Source organism: Cryptotermes secundus, unplaced genomic scaffold (genome assembly GCF_002891405.2).
Source record: "Cryptotermes secundus unplaced genomic scaffold, Csec_1.0 scaffold1244, whole genome shotgun sequence".
Classification (NCBI taxonomy): domain Eukaryota; kingdom Metazoa; phylum Arthropoda; class Insecta; order Blattodea; family Kalotermitidae; genus Cryptotermes; species Cryptotermes secundus.
Window position 1 is genome coordinate 637,496 of NW_019733849.1, and position 21,821 is coordinate 659,316.

General features: G+C 42.7%; 1 protein-coding gene across 1 annotated transcript in view; it reads left to right on the forward strand.

Annotated features, from left to right (window-relative positions):
* Positions 1-529: 529 nt before the first annotated feature.
* The window catches only part of LOC117282618 (transforming growth factor beta activator LRRC33-like), a gene marked incomplete at its 3' end in the record, with an annotated part of 135,841 nt that continues 114,549 nt past the window's right edge, over positions 530-21,821 (forward strand). Inside the window, 1 exon segment of the mRNA XM_033753008.1 lies at positions 530-646.

Consider the following 21,821-nt stretch of genomic DNA (forward strand, 5'->3'; position numbering starts at 1 on the left):
ACATCGGAAACCGTTTCATAGAAGAAATTCTGCCCTGAAGAAGGAGATATGAAATTCATCCAAATCACTGATACATATGTACCAGATTACATATCGTCAAACGCCCAGCTTTACCCCTTAGGCCCAATGTTCTCTCCGAATTCAAAATTACCTTCTGAATCTTCTAATCTTACAGGGAGCTGGTAGGAGTCTTCAGGCCCATCATAAGGCCTGCACCGGCCTGTACCTACGCAGAATAACAAAGAAGAAAGTGGGATATATACCTCGAATGGGGTTCGAACTCATGATTCTCAAGATCTCAGTATTGGAGCGCTCGACGAAATCATCGACGTGCTCATGGCACAATTAACAGCGGTTTCATTGTTGGGGGGTCTCGTGTACTCTATCTTGATGTGACAGCTCTCGGAACTGTTTGGTGCAGACATTCGTACACGTGTGTTGCGCGGGTGGCCCGAGACGCAGGCGTACAGCGGTGTTTACTATTCTCATCGCAGTGGTAATGTTAACACGAGGTCTCCAGTCCGTGCGCAGTGACCGTCAAAGACGCAGCTCCGTGTTTTACAGCGGCCAACCATCTTCATATTAGTACGACAGATTGGATCGGTCTCGATGAGTCCATAGGCAGCCAAACGCGAGCATCTGAAAGGTAAACCCCATCAGAATTAATTGGCGCATGTAATACGAATCTTACTGGAATATATACACGAGGTATTATTAAACGATATTTTGTTATCTGCGTAAGTTGATGTCGAATGAGGAAGTGGCTGTGTGATAAATTGCTCAATGTGCGAAAGGATGTGGTCGTAGCCTATTATGGAGAACAGTCCCATAATTTGTCTCCAAAGCCTGCCGTAGTCATTTCACATTAAAATTAAAGAAAACTTGTGGTATTTAAATACATAACTGAAATACTAATAGGTAAAGGTGAAAAGATAAAGTTGTCCCTATGCTTAACTAATTAAACACTATGCCATGAAGGCGTATGGGGTAACGGATGTATAGATCCATATTTTCTTGACCTCGGCACTAGTTGGAGGTGAGTCATCAGATTCATACCCTTGCCGCTTCACCCCCGTGAAAAGAGCCCCCGTACACATTTGATAGTAGGGTGGGTGGGCCCCAGAGCCGGTCTGGACGACGTGAAGAAGATAAAATTCTTGGCCCTACCGGGACTCATACTCCGACCCCTCAGTCGTCCAGCCTGTAGCCAGTCGCTATACCGACTGCGCTATCGCTAATAGAACCTAAACTGACTATTTGTCAATGAATTGTGTCATTGTGAAATGTGTTCTTTTAATTCCAAAGGGAAATCTCAACTTATGGCAGACATTAAATAATTTTTGGAATGGTAAAATTGCATCCAAGGATCAGTGGTTTATGTTTTTATAACATTGTCAGGTTAGTTGAGTAAAGGGCATTATTTTGTCTGCACATATCACTCGGATGAAGAAAATTCACGTGGCATTTCTTTGGAGAGTTAATTCGGAAATATGCCATCCGAAAAACCGATACAGTAAACTCCCGCTATTCTGGACAATTTTTTTTAGGGAGGGGACAGGAAATCGGAAATAATGCAGCAAAAGGTAGCCCTGAGGAACAAAAAATAGGAATCAAAGGGAAAATTCAACGCTGTAGGTACTGATGAAGAAAAGAAATACAAAATATCACAGCAGCAATTCCTTCCTCCGCCAGAAGCTGAAATCCAGGGTCTCCTTCATCCTGCTCAAGCCAATCTTGGATATTTTCTTGCATGAAGAAAGCAGTCTTCTGGGATTTGGCACCGTGTATATGTGGTGTTAGTGCCAAATCCCAGAAGACTGCTTTCTTCATAGTCACCGCCGTGAAAGCCTCAAATCTTACATTTTCTTGCATGGTTTCAGTCTCTCCAGCTGCCCTCAACACAGTCTGAAAGTCCTCTTGCTCTAATCCCTTTTGCTTCTAAATTCCCTGTGTCTTTTAAAGTATGTATTCAAATGTGAAGGGGGTACCCGGTACTATACTATAAGCCGGAAGGTCCCGGGTTCGATTCTCTATGTCATTGGATTTCTCAATTGACCAGCCTTTCCAGCCGCAATATGGCACTTGGGTCGACCCAGCCTCTAACAGAAATGAGTACCAGGAATGTCTCTGGAGGTAAAGGGAGGCCGGCGTGTAAGGCTGACAACCTCGCCGTCGTATATGCGCTGAATGTTTAGAAATTGTGGGAACCTCGACGTCTCACAACCCTATGGGCCTCCACGGCCTGTTGCTTTGCCTCTTTGCTGAAATGCGAACAAAATTTTTCATATTTCGATCTGGATTAACTGTAATCGGATTATTATTATTATATATATATATATACAGGCTATGTATACATGCACTGATTTGGCTTCATTTCGATAATGTGCAGTTTTCATTTCCAACACAAATAGAGCTGTGAAGCTGTTGAACAGTCAACAGCATTTAGGCCTAGTTTTAAATTACTGAAAACCTTAAAAATAAATGTGAATAAAATATTTTGCGTGGAAAATGTCCGAAATCAAATAATTAGAATAAATTTTGAACTCAAAGAATTGATTTACACTAGCAATATCTTGACTCCAAAGGAAAATATTATGGGGAGACAGAGCAGACAAATGTTCAGTAAAAGTTAACAGTTCCATCGCAAACAGACCGACAACAAGTAAGTCAACCAAGTGCACTTGATAACGACTGGCAGTCCAGATGTACAGGCAACTACAACCCAGCATGGCAGAACATGTCGTTAGGGCTTTGATACCTCAGAGTACGTAATACGGGGCATATATATTCAGAATTATAAATTTATGTTCTTTTGGTTTGGTTGTGAATATTAGTGTCTACCTCTAAAGAACAGCAATTATTCTCTTGCTTGTTTATTCTTTGCCACAGTAAGATATGTACTGAGCCGTTGCCTAGCAATGATAGTGACATGCACATGTAGACACGCAGAATGATGGCAGGGATTTATGAAATACGCCGTTAAGATGGGCCGGAGTACCACGATGTACATACCAAATTTCGTAAAGATTGGCTCAGGAATTCAAGAGTTTATACGAGGAATATACGCACAGACACCATGGGTGTCCCATGAACCTCTTTCACTTTTTCAAAATAAGGAACCTAAGCTAAAAAGCACAGGCTGAGAGCGTTCGAGAACTAAAGATGACTAGAATATTCGACTCTAAGGAGACGGAAGTGGTAAATGAATAGAGAAAATTACGCATGGTACAGATTATAATTTTCACCGATCCCCTCATTACTACGACTATGAAGTCGGTGACGAGTAAATGAACGGCACGTGTAGAACACATGAGGGGCTTGGGAAGTATTAACGAAATCTTACTCTGAACACATCAAATGAAGAGGCCACTTATATCTATCTCTGTGGCTCTACAGCCCTTGTGGACCTTGGCCGTTTTCAGTTTCTTAATCTGTACACAGTCGGTATTAGACAAAACTGCATAATGAAGAGCTTCATAACTTGTACTCTTCGTCAAATATAATTAGCATAACCAAATTAAGGAGGATGAGATGGGCAAGGAATGTGGCACGAATGGGGGAGAAGGGGAATGCATGTAGGATTTTGGTGGAAAATTCAGAAGCAAACAGACCACTAGGAAGGCCAGAACCTCGGTGGGTGGCCAACATTAAAATGAATTTTAAAGAGATAGGATGAGATGGTACGGATTGAATTGATCTGGCTCAGGATATGGACCAGGGCGGTTTACCTCCAATCAGTTCGTCTTGGCGTCAAGCCCCTCAAGGCTCACCACCAGAGACTTTTTCTTGTGCAACTGAACCCTTGCGACAACAGTTCTTATGTACTGTTGCCTTAGAGAAATGAAGTCTACAATCTTTACGTAAACGGAGACATGATCTTGAAGTTTTTTTTTTCTGTTCAGGAGGTGTCGTGGGCTTAAACCTTGCACTTCCCTTCTGGAAAACATTGGTCTTCATGTTCCTCCCAGCAATCTTAGGGGGACTCCCATTGTTTGGTGTTTGTCCCTCTGCTCGGTGCGCCAATGCTGCCAACGCCATGGGCAATGATCTCGACACATTTCAATTGGAGCCGTTTCTCTCAATCACATTTACATATATACATATAACTAAAATTTTAATAATATTTGTTCATACTCCTAATGTTCTGTGTTATGTAGTTCTTAGTTCTCATGTTCTTGTTACCACTCTCATTTTCGTTTGTTTGCTTGTTTACCTTTCTGTATTAAAGTGTTTTTCCCTCTAGTGCTTACTTCTAATTTCTTTGACTTTATAATGTGTTTGTCCATAATGTAATTACCTGTACCTACACTGTGCCGTGACTGCAATTAGCTTCGTAGCTGTTGACTCTGCACATAAATAATAAAGAATTGAATTGTATTATTATTGTCACGTGTTCGTGGTTCCGTGACTAATAATAACAGGTTCTGGATTGGATGATTGGATTTATTGGCACTTCTTTACAATTACAATCAATTATAACAGCTCGCGATCAATGACTGCCTAAGACTCGCTTCATTCCTTATTGGGCTACGAATGACTTATGCTTCCCCCTTGCATAACTTCGAGGGGAACTGAATCTCCAACATTTCCTCTGTTATTCTCCGTTTATCCGTTGCTACGAAACGTGTGTTATTTCCACAGCAACAACCTGATTTCTACAAACGGATTCGTTTCCACGGATGAACACTTTAGCGAGCTGTTGTCTAACAATGGACTATTCCGGCTTTCAGGCGTCGTGTAGTCTTATTATTTCTTGGGGTGGGGTGAGACTGAGTCCACTTGGTAGGTCGGCCGCTATTTGGTCGATTGTACCAGCCCCGGATGTTAGATGGTGATGATGAATATGGAGCAGTCGGTGGAATGAGAATTGACAAGGGAAACTGAAGTACTCGGAGGAAACCTGCCCCAATGCCACTTCGTCCACCACAAATCCCACATGACTTGACCTGGTATCGAACCCGGACCTCCACGATGGGAAACCGGCGGCTGCGTACTCGGTTTACTGTTCCAGCCATAAGACAGACAGTGCATCCTTAATAGACGTCAGCAAACTTGTATAAAATTATGTCACTTCCGATAATGTAATACATTTCATATCTTATACCTCTCTACTTATTGTGTCTATTTCTACACACTGCATCTATCACATTTTGCTGCNTACGTCACTTCCGTTAATGTAATACATTTCATATCTTATACCTCTCTGCTTATTGTGTCTATTTCTACACACTGCATCTATCACATTTTGCTGCATGTTCTTGTGTGCATTACAACCTAATTAGGAATGCTCTGCTACTGTCGTCATAACAATATTCTATCCTAGATTTCAGAGTCATGCCAATGTTTTCATGTCATTTGTACTAGGTAACATTAATCCTTACCTGAGGATGGAAACAGGTCCAGTTTCCGAAACGTTGTATTTTCTAGTTTTTAAAATACTGGACGATGGAGAAAGTCCGAAAACCCAGTAACTCTCAGACGGTAATTGTTCTGTTCTGTAAATGATTAAAAAACTTGAAGTTATCACGAAGTGTCTTAGGCAGTAAAAGCTAAGATGTGAACTAGGACCGTTCCTGAATCTCTCCGCGGATGGATACCGAAGCAGTGAGGATTACGTAGTGCAGTCCGAGAGGAATTCGATGACGTTTTCGAGAACGTACTCTCTCAATCTTAAGCCTTGAATTTATGCTAAGTAAGCAACGAGCTGAATGTAGGCCATGAAGATGGAGGCAGTATGTTCCTGCGAAACGCCAGCGAACTGCACGGCGTCGCTTCCCCGAAGGTCACAGAAGTTGGAACCTCATATCAAGCACAGAGCACAGTGCTCTAGTCAAGTGCTGCCCCCAGCCCAGCTCAGCGCTGCATTATCGTCCGCACGCAATTCCTTCGGGACGGCGGAAGGGTGTTACATCACAACCCGGATTCTTACGTCGCGTTCGAGTGGTTAGGAGTCCTTCCTTCTGCGGGGGTCCCCCGAATGCGAGTGTATAGGCTCGGTGATTTGATATTTTAACACATCTTCGTGGTTTTATTCTTTGCCTCATATAATAGTATCTTACATCTGGCCAGTTCCGCTTTCTTCCACATAGTTGATTGAGGCACTATGCTACAAACCTGAAGGTCGCGGGGTCGATTCCCGACGAGGTCATTGGATTGACCTAATCCTTCCCTCCAGATTGTGGCGCTGGGCTCGACTCACCCTATGACAGAAATGAGTGCCAGGAATCTTCTTGGGGGTAAAGGGCGGCCGGCGTGTAAGCCTAGCAACCTCACCGCCACCTCTGAGCCGATTGTCTATAAAGTGTGGCAGCCTCGACGTCTCACAATTCTATGGGACTCCATGGCCTCTTACAGGGATAGCTTTACCTTTTACCTTACCTTTTAAGTTCACGATTCACGAGTCATTTGTATTCGACCCTGTATAATCTGAGCTATTGAAAGCATCCTAACATAAATATTGAACTATGGCATATTGAATTTATCCACGTTGCTTGAAAAGTGTATTAAAAAAAGTCTGCACAAAGAACTCATTTAAGGCAGTTTCGTCATTTCTGCTAGGCGGAAAGTCATTATCAGTATGTATCTGCTCTGTGATGTCCTGTGAGTCCTTCTTAGCATGTTCCTGCTTAATCTTACAAGTCTGTTTCAGCTTACGTGTTTGTTATCGGGCTAATCGTTTCAGCACATAATTGGCGTTATCTCGTGTGCATAAACACTGAAGACAGGGCAGGAAGTTTACCGGCAGCGTGGCTTATGCAATGGGTGCTTACCTCTTGAATCTACAGCTCCTGTAGAACCGAATTCTGCAAGTCATTGGCAACTTTAACAGGCTCACACCCGCCCGAGAAATGCATATGGCTCTTGAAATTCTCAATATGTACGATTAGATAACAAGATTATGCAGGAAGCATGCAGAAGTCATCCAGACTCGCCTAAATCCAAATGTGCTTGCTGTTGGATAAGGAGAGGCCATGCATAGGAAGTACAAGGGGCTTAAACTTGGCGTTGATCAGGCATACGAGCGATGAGCTAACTGATTTCCGTTTCGGAATGGCAGAATAATTTGAGGCATGATCTACTGCAGATGTCTGCATTGACAGATATCCTTTGTATATCTTGAGAAGTAGTAAAGTGCCAAAGCGTGTATGATGTCCATAAAGTACAAACACTCTTACCTGGACGCTTCCTGAGTGCGGGCGCGAATTGCAGTGCAGAAAACATGGTCTACTTAGAAAGACAAACCGCTTCTCTCGGCGGAGACCCTATTGTCAATCATATAACTGTCTTGGAAGGAAGAGAAATTAGGTCATTGGTCCCGACGGGACCCGAAACCGAGAATGACTGTGCTGGCGAGAGCCAGCAGCAATTTACTGGACCGTGGGAAGAAGAAGGATAAGACGAAGTCTGAAGGATCCCAGAGCCATCAGACAGTAAAATACAGTCATGAGTCCCGTGGGACTCGGAACCAAGGACGACTCTGCTAGCGAGGTCCAGCAGCAATTTACTGCACTGGAGCCCCGTAGAGATAACTGGACTCAATGATGAAATTTTCATGTTTATGAATTTTGAAATTCGTCCAGTTATAACTTCATAGAATTATAGACGCTAATAGCCGTTCAGGTAGTCAACCATCCCAACTTTTATTGAACCCGAGTTTTCTTTACTGCGTTCTTACAAACTGGCCTAATTCAGATAGGATTTGATGTTCTCACGGCGGTGGTTATGTAGAGTACTATATGCAAAACATTAAAATACTAAATTATTAAAATGTTTCACTTGTTGTGGTGTTTTAATTGCTTAACAATTTGCATATAGTTATATATATTGGCCTTAACGTCGACAACACGTATGACTGACCAGTTGTAAACATTGGCCAGTATAGGGGGAAATAGCAGCAAAATAGACTGTGAGTGTATATAGTTTACCTGATGATAGTCATAAACATGAGAACACTTTATAAAATAATATATACAATTTACACGTATACGCGAACTGTGGTGACGAAACTCATAACAAGAAATTAGTAGCTTGGGTACAAGAGAAACGTTGTTCGTTTGGACACACTCCTGACTTTCACTGAAAATATCTTCACGGAAAATGTTTTGGGAGCTCTCACGGTTCCACCTGGCATCACAATTAAACATTGCTGTCATCAGCCATTAGTCCCGCCACAGAGGATCCAGTCATTAGGAATAACAATAGAGCACTTTGACGTTTAATTTTGCGTCCGTAGTCTATAATCACGGGTTGCTCTTTTAAGTATGAGAGCAAGTTCCGTGGGAATCCCAGAATGTCGCCTGTAAGTAACGTGACTGATAGACTCGCAACAGTCACCTGAAGTGGCAGACGTCCTAGACCACGGATCTGGACCCTTTGTTCATGTGCAGCCACGTAGGGCCTCTGGTTGGCCCCACATAATCCATTATCCCCCATAGTGACAAACACAGAATGCGGATTGCAAGAAGTGCCTCTAAATGAGCACATCTCATGAAAATAACCGGCAAGGCCGCACCGGCCATAATCTTGAGGACACCCAGTTCGGCATTCGGTCGAGGCACCGGCTATCTTGACCGAGGTTCTCGGTACCTCCTTGTGAATTTCAGAATGATGAAATAGGCCTCTACCGCTTCCTTTCATATCCTTTCTCATTTGACGCTGTGTACCTCGATCTACTGTCAGCGCCCTTGAACAGACAATGAACATATAGGATTCGAGGTCCTCATAGCGGTGGTTATGAAGAGTACTTGTGTAGTCCGTTTAAAGTCAAAGACTTTCCTTAGGAACATATTGCCTCCTTCATCAGGGTCCAAGAATAAGCAGAGCCACCTTCTTTTACTCTGATTTCTTACTCTGCTCGCTCTTCGACCCTGAAGATAGAGATGATATTTTCCTCCGAAACGTCGGTTTACTTTCAACGGACTACAGGGCGTTATATCCTAGATGATAGTACTCTTCAAACCATAAACAGAGCAGTTAATTAAATTGAGTGCAGCTGAAGACAGAGCATAATTGGTGGCTCCATCCTCACGCAGATTTAGTGGTACACCTGCAATCAAAGAAGTTTAGCTCCCCATCGGGAATCTGAGGCGGTAACATTGCAATTATGTTACATGTGGAGAAGTCGGGATTGCTCAGTATGTATAGCGACGGGCTACGGACTGGACAGGGACAACTTTATCTTTACCTTTGAATATATAGAAGAGAGATCCTGTAAAGATTAACGACAGTGGTTCTTTACCAATTATAAAATTACGTCAGATCGCCTACTTTCATTTAATGTGGCACGGACCACATAGAAAACAACAAATCTGTTGTTGCATGTTTATTCGTTGTAGCGCGAATGTGTTTCACTAGCCGTTGCGTAGCAACGGTAGGGGGATACATATACGCACAGCAACGTAATCTCATAAGCGTGCATCTTTTTTTTTTTTTCAAAAAGTAGGCTAAAGAAATGGGAAGACTTCTTTTCAGTTGAAGCTCATAAGATCCTTCCTATTTTTAAACTTGGTAATATATCAGATCCACCTTCCGAAACGGCATAAAATTTTATATTCAACTAAAACAGCTGACCCATGTTAGGTAGGTCCCTTGTTATCACGGCATGGCGCATTCTCAGGTTGCGAATGGATAAAATGGTCTCCAGATATGGAGAGTAGCTGCGAATATATTGAATAAGCACTCGCGGACAACCGACAAGCGGTGGTCCTCGATCTTGGAAGTTTGGCATGGGGCTGACAACTCCTCACCGTAGAAATAAACTTTTTACGACAGATCACAAGAAGCCTCGAACTTGGACCGATTCTTCGGGTAACCGACCTAAGCGAAAGAAAATGGATACGAGATTTGGTACTTGGAATGTTAGAAGTATTTATAGGGCAGGTTCGCTCAAGGGAGTGGCAGAAAAAATCTCAAAATATAAGTTAGATTTAGTGGGAATACAGGCCCTCTTTCCTCTAAAGTTGGCAATAACATCTCCGACGAGCGGCGGTAGCTCGGCCGGTATAGTTTGCTTGCGGACTACAGCCACGGAGTTTGTTTTGTTTTGTTTGTGTGGGAGTACAGGAGGTCAGATGGGGATCAGGTGGCACAGAACCAGCAGGAGACTATACATTTTTCTGTGGAAAGGGGAACGAGAATCATGAATTAGGTACAGGTTTTTTCGTATATAAGAGAATCGTATCAGCAGTTAAGAAGGTAGAGTTCGTTAGTGATAGGATATCGTATATAATACTAAGAGGTCGCTGGTGTGATATTATCGTTCTGAATGCTCATGCCCAACAGTGGATAAAATTGCTCATATGAAGGACAGGTTCTACAAAGAACTAGAATGAGCATTCCATAAATTTTGCATGAAATTAGTAATGAGAGTGGAATTAGAGTAGTAAACTTTGCCCCAACAAAAAATCTTACTGTCAAAAGTACAATGTTCCCACATCGTAACATCCATAAATTTACTTGGACATCTCCTGATGGGAAGACACACAATCAAATAGACCATATTTTGATAGATCGGAGACGGCATTCAAGTACATTTGATGTCCGATCATTCAAGGCAGCAGATTGTGATACTGACAACTACCTGGTGGTGGCAAGGGTTAGGGAAAGACTGAGAGTGAGCCAACAAACAACACACAGAGTTCATATGGAGAGGTTCAGTCTCAAGAAATTAAATGAGGTAGAGGCTAAAGAGCAGTATTGTGTTGAAATCTCAAATAGGTTCGCGGCTTTGGAAAACTTAAGACACTGAGGTGCACATTAGTAGAGTTTGGGAAACTATTAGAGAGAATATTAAAATTTCTACCAAAGAGAGTCTAGGTTATTATGAACTGAAGAAGCATAAACCATGGTTCGATGAAGGATGCTCAGAATTATTAGACCAAAGAAAACAAGCCAAATTACAGTGAATACAGGATCCAAGAGAAATAAGTGGGGATAATCTGAACAATATAAGACGTGAAACCAGCAGGCATTTCAGGAACAAAAAGAGGGAATATCTGAAAGACAAAACTGATGAGCTTGCAATGAACAGTAAGAACAAGAACATTAGAGGGCCTTTATAGAGAAATAAATGACTTTAAAAGTGGTCACCGACCTAGAAGTGACTTAATGAAGGATGAGAATGGTGATCTGCTTGCAGATTCCTACAGCATTTTGAGTAGGTGGAAGAACTACTTCTCTCAGTTATTGTGATGACTCAGTGATGTTAGGCAGAGAGAAATGCATACAGCTGAGCCCTTTATACCTGATCCTAGCCCTTTTGAGGTTGAAAGTGCTCTTGCAAAGTTGAAAAGTTAGAAATCGTCAGGTACTGATCGAATTCCATCAGACCTTATTCAAGCAGGAGGTGAAATATTACGTTCTAAGTTTCATAAGCTATTCTATTTCGACTAAGGAAAATTGCCTGATCAATGGAAGGAGTCTATTATTCTACAAACTGACTAGTAGTTATCATGGGATATCACTGCTATCAACTTCGTACAGAATTTTATCCAATATTCTTCTCCCAAGGTTAAGTCCATACATAGATGAAATTATTGGGGATCATCAATGCTGTTTCCACGTAATAGATAGACTATTTATCAGATTTGTGCATTTATCAGATACTGGAGAAAAAATGGGAGTGCAATGAGACCGTTCATCAGCTATTCGTAGACTTAAGAAAGCCTATGATTCTATTAGGAGGGAAATATTGTACAGTATTCTGATAGAGTTTGGGGTACCCATAAAACCAGTTATGCTGATTAAAATGTGTTTAAACGAAACGTGTGGTGAAGTCCATATAGGTAAACATTTGTCTGATAATTTTCTGATCCAGAATGGTCTAAAACAAGAGAAAGTTTTATCGCCACTGCTTTTTAATTTTGCTTTAGAATATGCCATTAGGATGGTCCAAGGAAACTAGGTGGGACTAAAATTAAATGGGATACATCAGCTGTTGGCCTATGGCGATGATGTGAATCTATTGGGTGTTAATACAGATACCATAAAGAGAAGCACACAAACTTTAATTGACTCTAGTAAGGAATTTGGTCTAGAAGTAAACACATTGTAAACTAAGTATATGTTGCTGTCTCATCACCAGAATGCAGGGCAGAATCATGACATAAAGATAAGTAACAGGGTTTTGCAAATATATGGCACAGTTCAGATATTTGGGAACGACGATAACAAATCAAAACCTGATTCATGAGGAAATTAAGAGGAGGTTGAACTCGGGTAATGCTTGCTACCATTCAGTCCAGAACTTTTTGTCTTCTCGTCTGCTGTCCAAAATCATAAAAATTATAAAATACAAAACTATCGTTTTGCCTGTGGTTCTGTATGGGTGTGAAGTTTGGTCTCTGACATTAAAGGAGGAACATAGAGTGAGGGTGTTTGAGAACAGGGTGTTGAGGAGAATATTTGTACCGAAGAGCGATGAAGTGACGGGAAATTGGAGAACAGTACATAAAGTGGAGCTTCATAACTTGTACTCTTCGAAAAATGTAACTAAACTGATCAAGTCAAAGAGGATGAGGCGGGTAGGTCATATAGCACGAATGGGGGATAAGAGTTGAGCGAGGAAGCTCTCAGTTCTGTAGGCGGAAGAGAATGAAGGACCGCATGCCCGAGAGGCTATCACCGCTGCTAGCTGTCGGGGATGTCCACGATTCTTTTATCTGTTTGGAGACCTGTAGCAGTGCTTATCACCCTTCATTCATCTCTCCTTACAGGTTTATTAGGATTAATAGCAAAATGACTCCTAATTGAAAGCGTTGGCAGCAATGAGTGAAGTAAGTGAAATCCCTGTAAAAAAGGTAAGTCTATCCCTGTAACAGGCCATGGAGGTCCGTAGGGTTGTGAAGCGTCGTAGTTGCCACATTTTAGTAGACAGTTGAATCACAGATGGCAGTGAGGTTGTCAGTCTTAACGCGCCGAGCGCCCTTTAACGCAGGACGGTTCCTGGTACTAATTTTTTTAGAGGCTCAGTCGACCACAGGGCTATAGTGTGGCTGGAAGGATTAGATCAATTGAAAAAAATGACATGATATCGGGATTCGAACCCGCGACCTTCCAGCTTGTAGCATAATGCCTCAACTAACTACGCTTCCAGCGGCCTCCGTAGTCTAGAGGTAACGTTCCCACCTCATGACTCGTGGTACGCGGGTTCAAACCCAGCGGAGGTCGTGGAATTTTTAAGGGCGGAAAAATTCAGGGAACAAGTCCTCCGGGAGGTACTTTAAGCCGTGGGTCCCGTGTCATAGCTTTACGGCACGAAAAAGTACCTCATATCTCCAAAGGAGGTCACTGAGCCAAATTCAAGGTCATTTCCCGCCTAACAGTAATCTCTAACGCCTCTGATAGATGGGGGAAGCATTATAGATACCGCCAAGCCAGTAGAGGCCGAACTCGGTGGCTCGGTCGGGACTGATGGTACGCACCAATATCGGTAGGGTATAGAGACTGGTAGAATATCATAGAGGGAAGCACAATGGACCAATACTGGTCTAAGTGCATGGGGAAACCCACCCTCTCCAATAACTAACTAACTACGCTTCCACATGTCCCCCAAAATAGTCCCTGTGCTTAACTAATGAAGCATTACGCCATGAAGACGTAGGGGGGAGTGGATGTATAGACTCAAGTTTTCTTGACTTCAGCATTGGTTGGAGATGAGTGGTCAGGTTAATGTCCCGGCTGTTTTAGCCCTGGGAACAATGACAGACGTAACTAAGGGTAGGTAAACGAATCTGGTTGGATGGACTAGGGCGCTGGATAGTATGAGGATCTGAAGGCCGTTACGGCCAGAACTGCCAGCATGAATGGCATCGAGATTGATTTATTCCTCAGTAGGAGACACCACGTGACACTTGCGATGAAATGAGTAAAGAAAGCACAGCACAACTCACTGTCCCTTTACGTGCCATTAACAACCTTACAGCCCCGGATCCTGTAACTACATAAGTCCTGCTTATAAAATTCACTTGGATGCTATATGAAATTATGCATGTTTCTTTCGTTACTCGATCATGATCCCTAAGTTCAATATGAAACTTTAATACAGAAATATAATGACTGTAAACAGCGCACGTCTGCTCGGTCCCAGAGGTGAAGCCAAATGATCTTCAGCTTTGAAGGCTAACATCAACGCTATAAACAAACAAAAAACGCTCTATTTTTTCAGAAAACACGTGATTCTTTCACCTGATTTGCTACATCCAATCTGGACAACTGCGTCATAATTGCAACAGTACAAATTTGATTGGCTCACACTTACAAAGTGGTTTCCTACACGTCCAAATCATTCAGCTCAGAGGCAAGTCGCTTTCGAAAATCGAAGTGCTAGACAGAGCTGTCAAAGAGGCCACAAAGTGGCGTCTTGACATTTCGAAATTTCCACTGAAATATCGCATCGCCTGAGCAAGACAAAGCATTGTGGCGATTGACCATTATTCCTGGCACTGACCATCGCCAGCAGCTTTAACCCTTTGGGTAGGGTGAAGGGGTATGAAGTCTGAATAAGCCACCTTGGCACACAACAACGTACCTTAAGTACAGGGGATCGGAAAAATAATGGAAATATTATAGATACTGTACAAATTTCTCTATTAATACGGTGTTGGACCATACTTTACCTTCCATACATCCGTAGTCCTTTTGGAACAGTCTGTAGTGGAATTTCATACACCACTCTTCTTGAAGAACATCTTGAGGTTGCTTTAGAGATGTTGGAGGTGGGAATCTGTTCCTCACGCTAGTCTCCAGAACTGACCAGAGTGGTTCAGTGGTGTTCATATCTGGTGAGTATGCTGGCCAGGAAAGAAGTTGAAGTTCGCCTTCATGCTCTTCAAGCAATGACCGAACAGTTCCAGCTGTGTGAATGGGGGTATTGTCATGTTGTAAAACTGCATCGTTGTTGGGAAATAATGTCTGGATCATGGGATGCACCTGATTACCCAACCTGACCACGTACTCCTTTGCAGTAGTTCGGCAATGTAGGGTAATAATGGGACCAACAGAATACTGTACCACGATATTGCTGCCCAAAATCATCAGAGAAACTCCCACGTTTTTCGCTGTTGGAACCAGACATCCTTGGGTGTTCTCCAGACGTAAAATCTTCCTGATGTAGGGAACAGCGTCAAGGACTTCTTATCTGGCTATGTCACGCGCGCGTTTCCAGTTGTCTGATGTCATGGATATTGGATTCGGGAGGCTCATGTCGGACAGTTTTGTGGAAACAGGGTCTTCAGGATGAATACCTACCTAGTTCCGCTGTCACCTATGCTGCAGGTTACGTGATTTTTTGAAACAATCCTTCTCAATGTACGACAATTACTTTCTGTCAATGTTGATATTCGTCCACTGTTCCTCTTACCTGATGTTGTCTTCTCAGGATTCGTCTATGTTGACACAACCATCGAATCTGGCGCTGTCAAATCACCTAACAATGTGACAGTTATTGTCACAGATGCTTCAGCTGAACGCGCACTAAGAATCAGTCCTCTTTCGAAATCGGACAAGTGTACCTTTTTCCGATTCACACATATGGACTCTCACTCAGAATAATCGCTAACACTTACACGAGCACTACAGAATGTAAACAAACGGAAGAGCATTCTGTGTTGCCGGCTGTAGCCAACACAAAGTAATTCTATTTCTCAGTTTCTTAGTACTTCCATTATTTTGCCCATATCTGTAACTGACTATACAAACTAACAGGCTAGCCAACGAAGCAACTACTTAACTAACGGTCTGTACTTTGTGGATTATTTAACTACGTTTTCCGTGTCTGTATTATATAGCGTCGAGTTATACGATAGCGTTAAGTCTCACAAACTTCCATTAAGAAAGCCATTTCGTTTCTTACTTACTGCTGTACACTGCGCTTTTTTGTGCCGTAAACGCTCATCACTGGATGGTACATAGTAACTCCTTGGAGCTGAGTCTTCCTTTAAAGCCATCAGTCCCTGAGCTGTATCGTAATTTCCCAAAATATTATTCAACCTGAAAGTTTATTACCGTATTCGCAGTAGCTCACTACTGGTCCCTATCCTGAACCACAATAATCCAGGCCATGCCATCCAATCCCATTTCTTTAAGATACGCTTTAATATTATCCGCCCACCTACGTCTGGTTTTTCTTAGTAGTCTCTTTCTTTCTGGCTTTCCCACCAAAACCACCTATGCATTTTCCTCCCATTGCGTTGTACATGACCTCCTACTCTGATCTACCGTGACTTGATCATTCTAATCATACTGTGGGGGGGGGTGGGGTTTGCATGTTAGGAAACCCCTCTCTCCCCTCTTGGACCCAAACCTACTCAGCACTCTCATGGTGGTGCACTCACAAATCAGCCAAATATGTGTAGATTGCAAGTACAGATTTTACAAAATATGGAGATGTACTCGTGCATATAAGCGTATAGTTAGAATTAAAATGAATTAGGTGGGATCCTACTTAATTTCACGAAGACATGATAATATAGAAATGGCGGCATTTATTCAGATAAACGTATGTGTTCCCCAACCTACGGGATTATGTCAGTTTAGTTTAAGTTTTCTGCAGTACTTGGCACTTCACTGTTATAAATTCGGAGTCAAGGTTCCTTTGCAACTAACGGTTTACCGCCAATCAGTTCGTTTGGCACCAGGCCTCTTGAGGATCTCGACCAGAGATTTTCTATTTTGCGACTGAACTGTTGCGGTCATATTCCTTATATAACATCCCCATCTGAGGAGAGGATGGAAGTCCCTGCCTGGCTTTACCGTGACATTAGAGCATAAATAGTGTTAGAGCCCCTTCACACAAGAAAATGTTCCTGTACAGTTTGAAAACCTTCGCAAAATATTTTTCATTTTTCCGACTGTAGCTACATTTTCGAAAGTACCCATGTTACTCTTACATCTTACGGACTTACTGAATTGCCATAACACGTATGTGGGGTTTCGATGTATGAAGAGACAACCACTTGGTGAATTGTTCTATAAATATTTATTACAGTTGCACAGTATACACAGACGAACTTGAAGAGTTGAAGGGCGTTGGCTGAAGACTAATAATATGACAACAGTAATGAACACTGCAACACCTTGAACGTTGTACTGAAATTCAAGTCCGAACTGGAACTCCAATACTCCCACTCACTGTATCTCCTTATTTAACCTTGAGTCGGATCCATAGAAAATGTGTCACTGTCCGCATTGCTGTAGGCTTTACCTAGCACCGGCTATTTACTCAGCCATTGCTAGGCAGAGAATGGTTCCTAGCTTGTGATTGGGTAGCACTCGATCCACTGTGGGTGGTTCCCACATTCACATATTTTTGTAGATTTTACCTAGCAACCACTGTCTGCTGATTACTCCTGAGAACCTAGCGAGTCCCCAAAGAGTAGGCTACGACTCACACTGGAATGAAGGTTTTATGTTATTATCTGCTTCCAGACATGCAGTGTTTCTTTTGAGACATAGAATACTGAAGGGGACATCATGAGAGCATCAGGATGCATTGCGACTATTTGTACTATATTCTGCATATTTTTGGATTTATTCAAGTACCTGCAACATAAAAACGCCAGATTTTATATAGTGTGTTCCAGAAGAAAGGTCAGCTTTCTTGGAGGTCATAGTATCGGTCATTCTAAGCAAATGTCCTGTTCTTAACGGTTTCCGAGGTAGAGCTATTTCAATCTACAGTTCCAGAGATATTACGTACTGTTTCCAATACAGGTATTTATTGTTAAAGCATAAAAGTTATTACAGTTTCCCTAGCATAATACATTTTAGAAAAATGCACCATGAACATCAATGCACTTTTTCAACTCCTGTGAAGACAACATACAGCATATCGGCATATTCGACATTTCTGAAGATGTGTGGCATTTTTCATAACACTCCTACGGTGTTACTATCAACAGTCACAACGGCTCACTGACGCTTCACTGTATTGGGCCCAAAATTCAAACTACTGTATAGTGAAATAGCTCTGTCTCGGAAATCGTTAGGAATAGGACATATGTACATATATATTTTTTGCTTAGAATGACCAATACTAGGGCCTCCCAAAATATTGACCTTTCCTCCTGGAACAACCTGTATGAAGGAGCCCATTCTGATTCCCGAAAAGTAGATAAATTTTGTGATGAATGGTTTCTGTATTGTCACGTAAGAAAGTTCAAGGATACTACATAATAGGGTAGGTAGTCCATTCTTACACGGAGTCACACACCTGTTCCTTCTGGTCTTCCTGCTCTGTGCGTGTGTTAGATGTTCCCATTAATGTAGATGACGTCCGCGGATCGAAGGACGCTTTAATCAATGGCTTTTATCAAGAGACGAGTGGCTGACGGCTAGCTACACAGTCTACCCTGAACACATTGTTGTTGGCTTTTCATATTCAAATTTTCTGCAACATCCGTATGCCTGTGCGCACGGTGCAGGGAGCTGCCGAAGAAAAATTGACGTGAGGCAGAATGACGCTCTTCTGTTAGAGGTCATGTGTTATTAGCCCGTTTCCTCCAATAAGAACGCTCTGTTAATGCGATGCATCGATTTGTATTCATGCGCTAACCGCTTCTGGCTCCATTTTGCCAACTTTACGCAGCTTGGCATGAAGTTCGTGCCGCTTTACGCTATTGTCATGAATATTAGCAGCCACCTGCCCACGCTGGTGGATTTCTTATACCCTGGAGATAGAGGCGACATGATCCTCCGAAACGTCGGTTGACACAATATCTACACGGGGCCACATCCCAGAAGACGGAATTATTCATCGTTTCACCTTTTAGCTTTCGTTGAAGAACACGCTTTTCGGTAATATAGAAGTTAAGCGGCCTCCGTAGTCTAGAGGTAACGTTCCCACCTCATGACTCGTAGTATGCGGGTTCAAATACCCGGCGGAGGTCGTCGAATTTTTAAGGGCGGAAAAATTCAGGGAACAAGTCCTCCGGGAGGGACTTTAAGCCGTGGGTCCCGTGTCGTAGCTTTACGGCACGTAAAAGAACCCCATATCTCCAAAGGAGGTCACTGAGCCAAATTGCGGACGTTTCCCGCCCAACAGCAGTCTCTAATACCTCTGGTAGATTGGGGAAGCATTATAGATACCTCTCAGCTAGTAGAACCGGTCTCGCTGGCTGGGCGGGACTGATGGTAAGCACCAGTACCGGTAGGATATAGAGACTGGTAGAAATCATAGAGGGAAGCACAATGGACCAATACAGGTCTAAGTGCATGGGGAAACCCACCCTCTCCAATAACTAACTAACTAATATAGAAGTTATAAGAGTTCCTACGAACTGCAGCTGCGTAAATTCCGTCTCGTCGGGATTTCGACGCTTCCTGTCGTTTTCTAAGATATATCATAAGTGACGTTCCTTTGCAGCGCAAGGCCTGATGGCCTGCACCGCAGTGTGAGACACTGTTCATACCTGTGCTTTCTCCATCGGAACGCAAGGCTCCTTATTCCTCCCCCAAGCTTACATCAGAGTCATTACATTATGAATTACTTCCCGTCAGCCACTGTTATTTTGCCTCATTCCGCTATACTTTATTTTTGAACCGGAGGAACCACGACCGGTCACAAATGGAAGTAAAACAGCTGCAATGGATGTAATAATGTTGTATTTTAGCGTCCTTTTGCACTGATTCGTATCCATAATGTGTATATATTTACCGTCTTTTAGTTCATACAGTTTCACTTGTCACTTCACACTACATGTTTCGGCATCATTCTGCCATCCTCAGGTGTATCAATCACGTTAAACCATTGCACTGCCTGTCATCAAATGTCCATTTATAAAATGATATAAAATGTGTGTTCGTCGTTGTTCAATAATAAAATTTATATTGTAACGTGACACACAAAACACGCCACAATATATTAACACCGCTCTTTTCCAACCCGCCTTTGATTGTATCAGCGTAGTCGGAATGGTGCTATCCCTGCTACACCTGTTTCTACCTTAGGACAGTGTATGATGGCTACTGGAAGTTGTCCTCACAGATCAAACTAAGGAAGATCGGTAAAGGTACGGGAAACTAGCTGGGTCGGTTCGCATGAGTCTCAGGGTAGCGATGCCGAAGAAAGCGTTTTTCTGAGAGTTGAGCCAATTGACGTTTATTCACCTGCTAATTCACCACACTGTTAAATTAATGTATTCTTAGCTTTAAGTTACAGCGTTACACTATCGGCTAGCTATGTCCCGGTGCGTGCAAGGGTCACGTCCGTTCAGTTCGGAATATTGTGAAAGTCTCTCCTTTTGTGGAATGGCTTGCACCCCCACGCCGGGAATTCGAAAGATGGTGTTGACATATACATTTTCATCCCATCTTCCGTAGGAAGCTTGAACGAGGCAACCCAATCATACTGGCCCTCATTCACAGGCAGTTGTAACAAGCTCTGACCTGTCCTTTTAGGCGCGCCCGGTTCCCTGTACCCGAGCCAAATTTATGACTGATCGTAAATGTCAGAACTCCGGACTCCTTGGTCCTGCCAGAATCTAGAAATTTCAACATAAACACCGTATTGCAAGTCCCAGACAATGAAATACGATATTAAAAATCACAATACATTTCCAGTAATACCGAAACGTAAGACTTTTGAAATTAAAATTACCGAGAATTAATTAGAAATAAATTTCATTGTCATTTATAATCATCAAAACAAATAAGGGCTCAGAATGATCAGCGTCAATATTAAAACTTGTTAAGATCTATCATCTTACATGTCGTATATCAAACTCGTGTGTAACGCCATTCATCCGCTATGGGAGTCGTTCTTCTTATGTGGCTGCGTGCGTTATATTGCTGGACGTATGTCCAAGTATGAATATGCCAAGGACCCTGAGAGCTATACCAGCGGTAGCGTAGCTACTGGCAGGGCCTCCCTTGCTGGACAGGTCAAAAGGTAGGCATCAGACGAAGAGAGACACCAAAAACCAAAAACTGATGACGGAAGCAGCGTCATCAGCGGCTACTTGAAGCACAGAGCAAATGATGCTCGAGATGGTTCAAGTTCGTATAGCAACAGGCGTGACCAGAGTGGTTTGAACGGCTGTTGTACTGCGATATGGAAAGCAAATGGAAAAACTACCACATTATCACTTTTCCTGGATAGTCTCTTTCTAAAAACAGAGATACCATGTATGCGAGATGTTTCCTCTGGAGACAAAACAAACCAGAGGGGCGGATAGAAGTGACCAGAAGACGAGGAAGAAGACGGAAGAAGATGCTGGATGACCTTGGGGACAGAAGAGGATATTTTTATTTGAAGGAGAAAGCTCGAAATCGCATTAAGCAGAGGAACTGTTTTGGAAAAGAGTGTGTACCCTTCGTCTGATAGATTACTGATGAATGTATGTGTATCCATTTGTATGTGGACATACGTCCAGCAATACAGAGAAACTGTTGCAAGAGACCACGTGGACATGGATATCCCTGTAATGCTGTTATCTTTAGCGGCACCCATCCCATGAGGGAGATAAAGAGAAACTGATGCAAGAGGCCACCTTGACATGGACACCCCTGTAATGCTGTTTTCTTTAGCGGCACCCATACCCTGAGGGCGATAAAGAGAAACCGTTGCAAGAGGCCACCTTGACATGGACACTCCTGTAATGCTGTTATCTTTAGAAACTGATGTATTTCAACGGCGAGGCATGTCTGCAGAGGATGAGAAATCCCGGATGAATAGTAAGACACGCAAGCTGCAACTAGAAGGCGCATTTCGTACGCAGTTACAGAAGGCGTTGTATCATCTTCCTTAAACATAAAACTGCATTTCGAAGAAAATATATATTCTTTGTTGGGAGCTTCATTCCCCCCCCCCCTGCCCAAAAAAAAAA